A 12451-nucleotide genomic window follows, 5' to 3' on the forward strand; every position below is an offset into this window, starting at 1 on the left:
AGAAGAAGGAGAAGAAGGAGAAGGAGAAGGAGGAGAAGAAGAAGGAGAAGGAGGAGAAGAAGAAAAAGGAGAAGGAGAAGAAGAAGAATCACTGCTCCTTCTGTTAAGGAGCTTATAATAGGATGATGCAAATGTTCCCTCATCTATGGTCACATTCAAAGAAGACATCCCCACAGAATGATTTGAGGACAGAATTGACCGACTAGACAGGTAGTGACCCAGGGTACTAATTCTATTACCTTGAAGAAATACTGAAGCTTGTGAATAGAAGTATGAGAAAACAAAAATAAAGGAAGAGAAATTGAAAGTTATCAAATCAAGAGATATGAATACAGTCACAGAATAGTCAGTTTCAGCCTATATCATGGGAAAATGATTCAGGAAGCTAAGTATGTACTATATCCTGGGATAAATCTGAACTGTTGAGCCCATCTGCGAGGACTGGAACACTACATGGGCAACTAAGTCAGGAAGTCAGGCATGGCATGGAAAGTAATGACTCAATTTCTGAAAATGGGGCAAAAGGTGAGAGCTTAGTCTCAAGGGAAAGAACAAGTAATGGAACTTGGGTACAATATCAAAACAGGACTAGCAATAAAGTAACTTGATCCATAGCTTATCAGCAATTCAAGCAGGAATCCTTACATCTCCCCAACATGGGGGTCAAGTTGGTCCCAGAGCAGGGAGTATAGCCGAGCCTGGGGTTAAGTGTGCCCAGCTGTGGAGATTGGAGGGAGGCAGGGACAGGAAGCTAGGCAGGTCATTATAGATGGCACATGATCCAGTGAGCTCATCTGATCCTGACCTCAATTCTCTACTTGAAAAGCTTATAATATCAGATTAGGCAAGGAAACTTAAGGGAAATAAGGTGGGGGGGGGAGGTGATAACTGAGAAGGTAGAGGGCCTGGTAGTAACAAATCTCCAACTATACTACAAGGTAGTAATCATTAAAATGATTTAGTACTAGTTTTAAAAAATCGTCTTCTTAAACTTTATTCTACTCCAAGAACTCTACAGTTCAGCAACACTGGGCTTCTTTGGTTCATCAAACAAAATATTCCATTTCTTGACACGAAATATTCCATTTCTTGACACGATGAATTTCCACTGGCTGTTCCCCAGACCTGGAATGCTCTCATTTTTTATATCCACCTTCTAGCTCCCCTGGCTTCCTTCAGGAGTCAGCACAAATCGATCTTATGCAAAAGGCCTTTTCCCAACCTCCCTACTGTTCATGCTTTCCCTATGAAATTACCTCCTGATTTACCACTCATGTATCTTCTGTGTACATAGATGTTTGCATGCTATCTCTCCTATTAGATTTTGATCTCCTTTAGAGCAGACTGCTTTTGTCCTACATTGTGTTCCACAGTGACTGTCACATAGTAAAGTGTTTAATAAATTCTTGTTGAATTATTGCTCAGGTTATTTAGTGAAATAGATCAGATATACCACATATCACATGCCACATATGAAATGAACCTAGTAGATAAAAGGTGATAGAAATCAGTTTCTATGGGTTTCCAAGGTTTTCCTCTTGGAAAAACTGCTAGGAAAACTAGAAAGCAGAGTAGAAATTTTAGGCCAGTACCTCACAACATGTGCCAAATGAACTCCAAATGGATGCATGATCTAAACATAAAGGTCACATCATAAACAAATTAAAAAAGAAAGAGAGATAGTACTTTTTGAATGTGGGGATGAGGAAGAATTCATAAACAAAGAAAGTATAGAAAAGGTCACAGAGGATAAAATAAATAATTTTTGATTGCATGATTTTTTATAATTTATTATTTGTTCATTTCTAACATTCTTTGCTAAATTTTGAGTTCCAGATTCTCTCCTTTCCTCCCACTCCTTCCCCACCCACTGAGTAAGCAAACAACGTGATGCAAATTATGTATGTGAAATCATGCAAAACATACTTCCATATTAGTGATATGGGTGGGGGGAATGAATGAATGAATGAATGAACTTTGCACTTCAATTTGAACTCTGAGTTCATTAGTTCTTTCTCTGGAGGTATGTAGAATTTCTCATCTTGAGTCCTTTGGAAATATCTTGAATAATTGTATTGATCCGAGTAGCCAAGTCATTTGCAGTTGATCATCATTGCAATAATTTTTTTTATTATGCTCAATAATCTCCTCGTCCTTCTCACTTCATTTTGAATCAGTTCATATAGATCTCATGTGGTTTCTTTTGGTTTGGTTTAGTTGTGTTTTTTTCCCCCTTGAAACCACCCCCTTGTCATTTCTTATGGCACAATAGGACTCCATTACAACCATATGCCACAACATGTTCCACCATTCCTCAATTGGAGAGCATCCCCTTAATTTCCAGTTTTGTATGTGTGGGAGGGAGGGTTGCCACTACAAAAAGAGCTACTATAAATATTTTTGCACATATAAATACTTTTCCTTTTGCTTTAATCTCTTCTTGGTACAAATCTTGTAGTAGTGTTGCTGTATCAAAGGGTATGCACACTTAATAGCAATTTGGGCATAGTTACAGATTGTTCTCCAGAATGGTGGGAACTAGTTCACTGCTCCACCAATACTTAATTAGTATACCTGTCTTTCCATACCTACTTCATCATTTGTCATTTTCCTTTATTGTCATATTAGTCAATCTGATAGGTGTATGGTAGTACCTCAGAGTTGTTTTAATTTGTACTTCTCTAATTATTAGTGATTTAGAACATTTTTCACATGCTTTTCATTGCTTTGATTCCTTCCTCTGAAAACTACATGTTCATATCCTTTGACCATTTTTCAGTTGGAGAATGGGAGTCATTTTTATAAATTTGATTCAGTTCCCTATATATTTGAGAAATGAGACCTTTTTTTCCCAAAATTTTATTTTAGAGTCAAACACCAGTACACAGGGAATAAAAAAGGGGAAAAAATCATAATCCTAAATATTGGAACTTAAATACAAAATTAGAAAGAAATCAAGGCATTTCTTCTACATAGCAGAAGGTAAGAGATGATTCAACATATGTAAAAATAAATTTTCACTTCAAGAAAGCCTATATGATAAACAATACACAATGTGTTGAGAATTGTCCATCTTTTCTCTGCTTCCTTGTGATTTTTCTTTTGCTCTTTGCTGTGCACTTTTTTTATTTTGTCCTTTTTTTCCTCTCCCCCCAAACCTACCCCAGAAGACCACAACAAAGTTGAGGTATGTTTCTCTATAGCTATAAAGGTATACATCCCCTTTCCCACTCCCCTGAAGGCTACAATGAAGTTTAAATATGTTTCTCCATAGCTATACATATACATATACACATATATACCCACATATATAGACATAAACATTCCCAAACCTATTCTACTCCTGATCTTTATGTGTATGTGTATCTTATTTCCTTTCCCTCCTGCCTCCTTTATTTTATGTTTACCCACAACCTTGCCCTTCTATGATTTGCCTACCCCCCCCCCCAAGGATCCCTCCCCTATCCTCCCACTCCTATAAATCTAAACACCCTTCTAGATGCCTATTTATCTATTCATTCACTCTCCCCTAAAAAATCCCTCCCTTGTCCTCTCTCCCCCCTCTCTCTATGCCCCTACCATTTTATTTCTTCTGAATTTAGAAGACTTCTATACTCTTTAAAAAATATGTGTATTTTTCCCTCTTGCACCCATTCCCAATGAAAGTAGGTTGCCAGAACTACCAGCTCTCCTCTCCCATCTAAATCCTACTATCAGTTTTTCCTCTTGTACCTCATTTTTATAAAATAAGTATTATATTTAGCTGTTCCTAAATGATTTTTATTTTCAAATTCATATCATGCCCAGGTTTTCCTCAATCTTTCTTATGAGCTACTCAACTGTTAATAAGAATCTTAGACATAAATTTTAAATTTTACATATATAAAAAGTAAACAGTCTGTTCTTATGCATCCCTTATAATCAGTCTTTGTTATGCACTTCATATTTATATTGGTTCTTATATGTTGAATCATCTATTAAGTTCAAGATTTTTTAAATAAAGTCTTAAAAATCTGAGAGTTTATCAAAAGTCCTTTTTTTTGTTCAAGCTAATAGTTAACTTTGCAGGGTATGATATACTTGGCTGGAGCCCCAGTTCTTTTGCTCTTGGATATGTTCTGTTCCAAGACCTGCAGTCCTTCAATATTCCTGTGAGTTTTCCTCATAGGATCTCTTTTAAGTGGTGATCAATGAATATTTTCAATTTTCACTTCCCCCTTCCCTTGTTCTAATTCTTCAGGACAATTTTCTTTAATTATTTCTTATGTTATTGTATCAAGCTACTTTTTTATCTTAACTTCCATTTAGTCCAATTATTTTTATATTTTCTCTTCTTGATCTGTTGTCCAAATCTGTTGTTTTTCTTATAAGATGTTTCACTTTCTCTTCAATTTTTTCATTATTCATATTTTGTTTAATCATTTCTTGATCTCTTACAATTTCATTTTCTTCACTTTGCCCAATTCTAATTTTCAAAGTGTCATTTTATTCCTTAAGATTCTGAATCTCCTTTTCTAGTTGGTTGACTTTGCTTTCATAGCCTTGTTGTTTTTCTTGGATTATTTTATTTTATTTATTAGTTTTTCCTCCATCTCTGACATTTGATTTTTAAAGTTTTTTTGAGGTCTTCTATAAATTCTTTTGGGGAAGGTGGCCATATGACCTTATTCTTTGAGGGTTTCTTTACTTCAATTTCCTCCTCTGAAGATGAACCCCAATCATCTCTATTCCCATAATAGGTTTCTATAGTTGGATGCTTTCCCCTTTGCCTGTGCATTTTTTTTTGTGCTGATAGCTTAGTTATTTGTAGTCATCTCTAGCCCTAGGGTGTGGGAAATGTTGCCTCTTCCCCAAATCTTCAGTTCTCCCCTCTAGCTGAAGCCAGAGCCAAACTTCCAGCCTCCTGTAAGTGTCCACATCCAGGGGCTTTCTGCCCCATTGGTTCTGCATTCACCAGCCTTGTGCTGATTTGTTCTTGCCCCTGTCCCTCTTTGTAGCACAGCTGGGTGTGTCATTCCTGGTCAGCAGAGGTTCCCTCAGTCTTCCTGGGATCAGACACCCAACTCCTCTCACTATCCCTGGGTAAAGCAACCTCTCAAACCAGCTAACACTATGGCTTGCTGCTTGTTGTTTAAGAGGCTGGAGACTTGCTGTTAAAATGGAACCTAGCCTGGAGATGTTTATTCTTCACAGAGATCAAACCTCATCCTGGGAATTTTCTTCTGATCCTCTACAATTGTCCTAGGGGGATATTTATCTCAATTCACAGTTTGTTTGCCCTAAGGTGCTATTTTATCTCTTTTGTGGGGGTAGATCTTGAGAGTTTGGAATTTTCTGACATACTCTGCCATCTTCTCAGAACCCCCCCTGAGGAATTAGACCTTTATTAGAGAGACTTGTTGCAATCCCCCCCCCCCAATTTCCTGCTTTTCTTCTAATCTTGGCTGCATTGTTTTTGTTTGTGTAAAATTTTTCACTTAATGAAAGCAAAATTATCCATTTTACCTCCCTTAGCCCTCTCTGACTTGTTTAGTCATAAAATCTTCCCTTATCCATAGATATAACAGGTGATTTCTCTGTGTTCCCCTAACTTGCTTATAATGTCACCCTTTATGTCTAAATTCCACCCCCGCTCTCCAATTACTGCCTTGTCATGGTGAGGGGGCTTGCATAGCTCAATGAAACTATATATATATATGTATATATATATGTATGTGTGTATGTATGTATGTATATATGTATATATATCATTACACAAGATGGACAGTTCATAATGGAGTGTTTTGAAAAAAGGTGATCCACTGGAAAAGGAAATGCCAAGTTATTCCAGTATCTTTGCCCAGAAATCCCCATGGACAGTACTAAACTAATAAAACAGATGACAGTAGAAAATGAGCCCCTCGAGTCAGAAGATGTCCAAATACCTACCAAAGAAGGGCAGAAGATGACTGTTAGTAGCTCCAGTACTTAATGAAACATCTTAGCCAAAAGCAAAAGAATGCTCTGTTGCACATGTGCCTGGAGATGAAAGGAAAATCTGATGCTGAAAAGATCAATATCACATAGGAACCTGTAATATAAAATCTATGAACCAAGATAAACTAGATGTAGACAAACAGGAGATGGAAATATTAGACATTGCTATCTTGAGTATCAGTGAACTTAAGTGAATGGGAATGGGCGAATTTAATTCAAATGATAACTACATATGTTAGTGAAAGCAAAAATCCTTTAGAAGAAATTAATTGGTCCTTAGAGTCATTAAAAGGGTGAGAAAAGCAGTACTGGGGTACAATCTCAAAAATGACAAAATTCAGATATCTGTTCAAATCCAAGGCAAACCATTCAATATCCTACTAATACAAGGCTATGTTCCAATCCACTGGCACAACAGAACTCAAATTTGATTAGTTCTATGAAGACTTACAACATCTTCTAGAAATAACACTTTAGGGGTTGGAATGCTAAAAGTAGGAAATCAAAAGATAATTGGACTAACAGACAATTTTTTCCTTGGAATAGAAAATGAAGTGGAACAGAGACTAAAAGAATTTTATTATAGAATAACTTGCTGGCCATAAACATTCTTTTTCAACAACCCAAAAGATGACTCTACACATGAACATCACCAGATGGTCAATATAGAAATCAGATTGCTTATATACTTTCAAAGTTGGAGAAACTCTGTGCAGTTTGTTAAAACAAAATATCGAGCTGACTGTAGTTCAGATCATGAATTTCTTAATGCAGAATTCATATTTAAATTGAAGTAGGGAAAACCAAATCATTTAGGTATTACTTAAATAACTTCCTTTATGAATATGACGTGGATGTTATGAATAGATTTAAGAGATTAAATCTTGTAGAGTGCCTGAAGAACTATGGACAGAAGTTCACAATATTGTACAGAAGGAAGCAACAAAAACATTCCTGAGACAAAGAGGAACAAGAAAGAAAAATGACTGTCTGATGAGGCTTTAGACATGGCTAAGGAAAAAAGGAAAGAGAAAGGAAATAGGGAAAGGATAAACTCAAATGATTGCAGAATTTGAGAGAACAAAAAGGAAACATAAGGTTCTCTTAAATGAGCGATGCAAAGAAATAGAAGTAAAATGATACAATGAAAAAGATGAGATGTCTTCAAGAAAATTAGAGATAAAGGGAAAGTTTCATGCAAAAAAAATGAGTATGAAAATGTTAGGGATTTAACAGAAGCAGTAGATATTGAGAAGAATGAATATACAAAAATTATACAAGAAGATTTTAACATCACTAATAACCATTATAATGTGGTTATGGATCTAAAGCTTGACATCCTGAAGAATGAAGCCTTAGAGAATATTGCCAATACAAGGCTAGTGGAGGTGATGGAATTCCAGCTGAGCTATTTAAAACCCTAAAAGATGATTCTGTTAAAATGCTATTCTCAATATGCCAGAAAATTTGGAAAATTCAACAGTGGTCACTGGATTGGAAAAGCTCAGTTTATGTCTCAATACTGAAGAAGGGCAATGCCAAGGAATTTTCAAATTACCAAAAAAGTGTGCTCATTTTACATGCCAGGAAGGTTATGCTTAATATTCTGCAAGGTAGGCTTCAGCAATATGTGGACTGAGAATTACTATACAAGTAGGAACTACAAACTAAATTGCCAACATTTGCTGGATTATGGAGAAAGCAAGGGAATTCCAGAAAAACATCTACTTCTGCTTCACTTCCCACACTGAAGCCTTTGATTGTGTGGATCACAACAAAATACGGCAAGTAATCAAAGGCATGGGAATACTGGATCATCCTTGTCTCCTGAAGAACCTGTATGTGGGCTAAAGAAGTTAGACCAGAATATCAAACAACTGATTGGTTTAAGATTGGAAAAGAAGTATGACAAGACTGTATATTGTCACCTTATTTATTTTACTTACATAGAGAGTATATCAGGCAAAATGCCAGGTTGGATGAATCAAAAGTCGAAATTAAGGTTGCCCAGAGAAATATCAACAATTTCAGATATGCAGACAATTCTACACTGATGGAAGAAAGCTAGAAAAAAAAAGAATTAACAAGTCTCTTGATGACAGTGAAAGAGGAGAATGCAACAGTTGGCTTGAAGCTTAACATCAAAAAACTAATATCTTAGCAACTAGTTCCACCACTTCCTGGAAAATAGAGGGAGAAGAAATGGAAGTAGTATCAGATTTTATATTTCTGGACTCAAAGATCATTGCATACAGCAACTATATCCATGAAATTAAAAGATACTAGCTCCTTGGAAGTAATGATATGGCAAATCTGGACAATGGAGACATTGCTTGCCAAAAAAAGTCTGTATAGTCAAAACTATATATATATGTGTATATGTGTGTGTGTATAAATATATATACATATATATGTATATATATATATATTTCCCTGTAGTGATGTATAGCTATGAAAGTTGGACTATAAGGAAAGCTAAGAATCACAGAAGTGATGCTTTCAGATTGTGGTGCTGAATAAGACTTTTGAGAATCCCTTGGACAGCAAGTAAGTCAGGTCCTCAATATTTTTGTTTATTTTTCTTTCTATTTATTTTTTCCATGTTTCTTTTTTTTGGTTTTTATTAATTTGTTTGTTTACTTTTAAATTTACAAGATTCAGTTGCACAACTCCTTGAGTTTCAAATTTTCTACCCCTCTCTCCCCTCGCCCTCCCATGGTAGCATACAATCAAGTATATATATATATTGCCAGGATATATAGGATCTGCAAATACTTTCACATTACACATTAGTCAGGTTATCAAGAAGGATTGTAATGGATGGAATGAACAATGGGAAAGAGGAAACAAAAACAAACAAGAAAAAGAAAGAGAGCAGGTAGTTTGTTTCAATCTGCATTTAAACACTTTTCTTTCTAGTTCTTTCTCTGAATGTAGACATCTCTCTCCATCATGAATTTTTTGGAGTTAATTTATAACCCTGCATTGCTGAACAGAGTCCAGTCTATCAAAGTTGGTAGTCACACATATGTTGTGTCTGTAATTGTGTACAAATTTCTCCTGGTTCTGATCTTCTCACTCAGCATCAGTTTGTATAAGCCTCTCCAGGTAAATATGAAGCCCATCTGCTCCTCGTTTCTTATAATACAATAGTCTTCCATTACATTCATATACAACAACTTGTTTAGCCATTTCCCAATTGATGGGCATCCCCTTAATTTCATTTCTTTGCCACCACAAAAAGAGCTACTATAAATATTTTTGTATATATGGGTCTTCCTCCCACTTATATGATCTCTTTGGGATACAACCCTAGAAATGGTATTTCTGGATCAAAGGGTAAGAAATTATTTGCAGCCCTTTGGACATAGCTTCAGATTGCTCTCCAGAATGGTTGAATCAGTTCACAACTCCACCAGCAATGCATGTGTTCCAATTTTTTCCACATCCTCTCCAGCATTTGTCATTTTCCTGTTTTGTCATCTTAGCTAATCTGACTGGTGATATGTGGTACCTCAGAGTTGTTTTGATTTGCATTTCTCTAATCAATAGTGATTTAGAGCATTTTTTCCTATGCTTATAGATATCTTAGGTCCTCAACATTTAAAGAAATAAATTTAGACTATTTACTGGAAGGTCAAATACTGAAGCTTAAGCTTGAATACTTTGGCCAAATAATGAGAAGATGGGACTCATTGGAAAAGACTTTTACATAGGGAAATATTAAAGCCAAAAGGAAAAAAGTACAGCAGGGGATGAGATGGATAGGTAGTATCATGGAAACACTGAACATGAACTTGGATGGATTTTGAGAGATACTGGAAGACAGAAGGGCTTAGAATGCTATGCATGGTCCATGGAGCAATGAAAAGTTGAACACAACTGAATGACTCAACAACATCAGCAATATCACATATACATTGTGTACTCCTTTTGATCTTTTCTTTTATGTGGTCTGAGATGTTATAACAGCAAAACAGCAAGTACCCTAGCATATCCAGGATAACCTGCTAGCACAGGTTCTTTGATCTGATTTCTAGGGAAGACTGTTCAAAAAGGGGTTAACAGTCCTACTTCTAATTACATTCACTAGTTTATGGGAAAGGTCAGCATCCTGAATGTCAGAGAAAATACAAGCAAAGAAATTAGCAGAAAGACCAATAGATAGGACTCCAACTGTCTGAGTAAAGCAATATTGCTATACATTTTACATATATCCCTCATATATAACTGGATCATGGGAGCACAGAAATCTGAACAGTTGGGTGGCTCTGAGCATATGACTACTCAGAGTCTCAACCAGGAAATCAAAAGATTCTTCTCATGAGTAAACCCCCAAAGCAAAATACCAACTCAGAGTACAGAGAGAGAGAGAAAAAGAGAGAGACAGACAGACAGACAGACAGAGAGAGAGAGACATAGAGAGAGACAGACAGAGACAGACAGAGAGACAGAGACAGAGAGAGACAGAGACAGACAGACAGAGAGAAAGAGAGAGGTGGCTCTGAGCATATGACTACTCAGAGTCTCAACGAGAGAGAGAGAGAGAGAGAGAGAGAGAGTGACTTCTCAGAGCCAGAAGGCATCACAAACCTCATGACTCAGTGCCTAACCAACTTAGTACCAAAAAGATATGGATGCCTTCCTACAAGAAAGCCTCACCCTAAGTAAGCTCCTACTTGGGCAAGTCCCTCCCACAATGGACTCCACATGAAGCCTTTTAATGGGCAGGGAATATCTTTTTATCCCATTAACATTACAGATGTTGGTCTATGTCTGGTTTCTGCCAAAATGATTTCCAGTTTTCCCAGCAGTTTTTATTAAATAGTAATTTCTTGACCCAATAGCTTGAACCTTCAGGTTGATCAAACACTATATTACTGTGGTTATTTACTATATTATATATTATTATATATAATATATACATTATATATATTATATTATATACCTAATCTATTCCATTGTTCAACCATTCTTTTTCTTATCCAATGCCAGATAATGCTATTTATTTTTTCATATTTTATCCCTAAACTCAAAACACCCATTTAGGTCAAAGTTTTTATCAATTTTTTTTTCAATCCTTATCACATTTTATTATATATATATATATATCCTTTATATACAATATACACTATATATTCTATATACACAATCCTTATCAGTTCAATTCTATAAAATTTATCAAAAATTCGCTCTATGAGAGGAAATATTCTGGGTTTTGAGAATGCAAAAATAAAACCAAAACAGCTCCTGAAATCAAGAAATTTATATTTTACTTGATGGGGAAATGCAATGTATATACAGATTATATATGTGCGTGAATATGACAATTATAAAACAATTTAGAATAAAAGAGATGAGAAGAGTCTCATGTAAGACTTTTCAAGCTAATTTCATTTTCCATCAGCTACTCTACTTGGTCTGACTCCAGGGGTATCATGCCTCCCCTAGGATAATCTCATCTGACATCTCATCACCATGGAGACTGATTCAGCTTTGACGCCCATCACTTCTCCAGCATCCTCAGTTGCTTCTCCACTCTAGTTGGAGGCCTGGAGGGAAGAGCAATGAATTCCTCCAAAAGGTCTCACTTTACAGAGGACTCATACTTTCCAATTAACATTATTTCCCTTCAACTTTCTGCTTGGCTTTTGACTCAATAAATATTCTATTCTTTCTTTTTCCTATGTGTATCACCAGTACTTAGCATAGGGCCTGACACATAGTTGACACTTAATAAATATTTATGACTATGACTATGTAATAACTGGCTCCTAGGCTGATCCTTAAATGGAGCTAGGGCTTCCAAGAGGAAAAGGAAAGGAAAGGAGTGTCTAGACACATATAGTACCAATATTATTCAATGAGGGAAAAATCAGCTTAATGATTATTATATTTGAGATAATGAATTACGCAAATGGAATGCTTTGAGATCACATGACAATTAACTCTCAATTGTTCATTAGAAAAAAGAAATTTAAATTACTATTATAAGTATGAATTGAAAAAGTTTCATAAGATTTATAATGGCTTGGAACAAAGTCATGTAGAAACTCTTAGGAACTCAGAACTGTACCATTCAGATAACATTTTAGGGCTCTCCTTATTGTTTCTTGAATTCTATAATTATTCTGAAGGGAAGTACTAAGAACCAATATGTACTTCATCTCACCTGCAAGGTCCCACAGGCTGAGGACATTCATCTTTACATTGTTCCATAATCCTCTTTTCCCCCCACAGTCCCTAAAGAAAGGTTCACTCTAGGGAAAAATCTGACCTTTGGTGGACCCACATACTCATCCACAAACTACCAGAGAATCCCACATATACATATTTGGAAATCTCTCTCTGAGATTCCACATAAACATATCACATTTCTATTACATATACTGTCATCAGAAGTGGCACTACCATTTATTCTCACCACTACACACACACACACACACACACACACACACACACACACACACACACA

Source organism: Petaurus breviceps, unplaced genomic scaffold (genome assembly GCF_028583685.1).
Source record: "Petaurus breviceps papuanus isolate PSGF00001 unplaced genomic scaffold, PetGlider_PUasm1.0 90977, whole genome shotgun sequence".
In the NCBI taxonomy this organism is placed as follows: domain Eukaryota; kingdom Metazoa; phylum Chordata; class Mammalia; order Diprotodontia; family Petauridae; genus Petaurus; species Petaurus breviceps.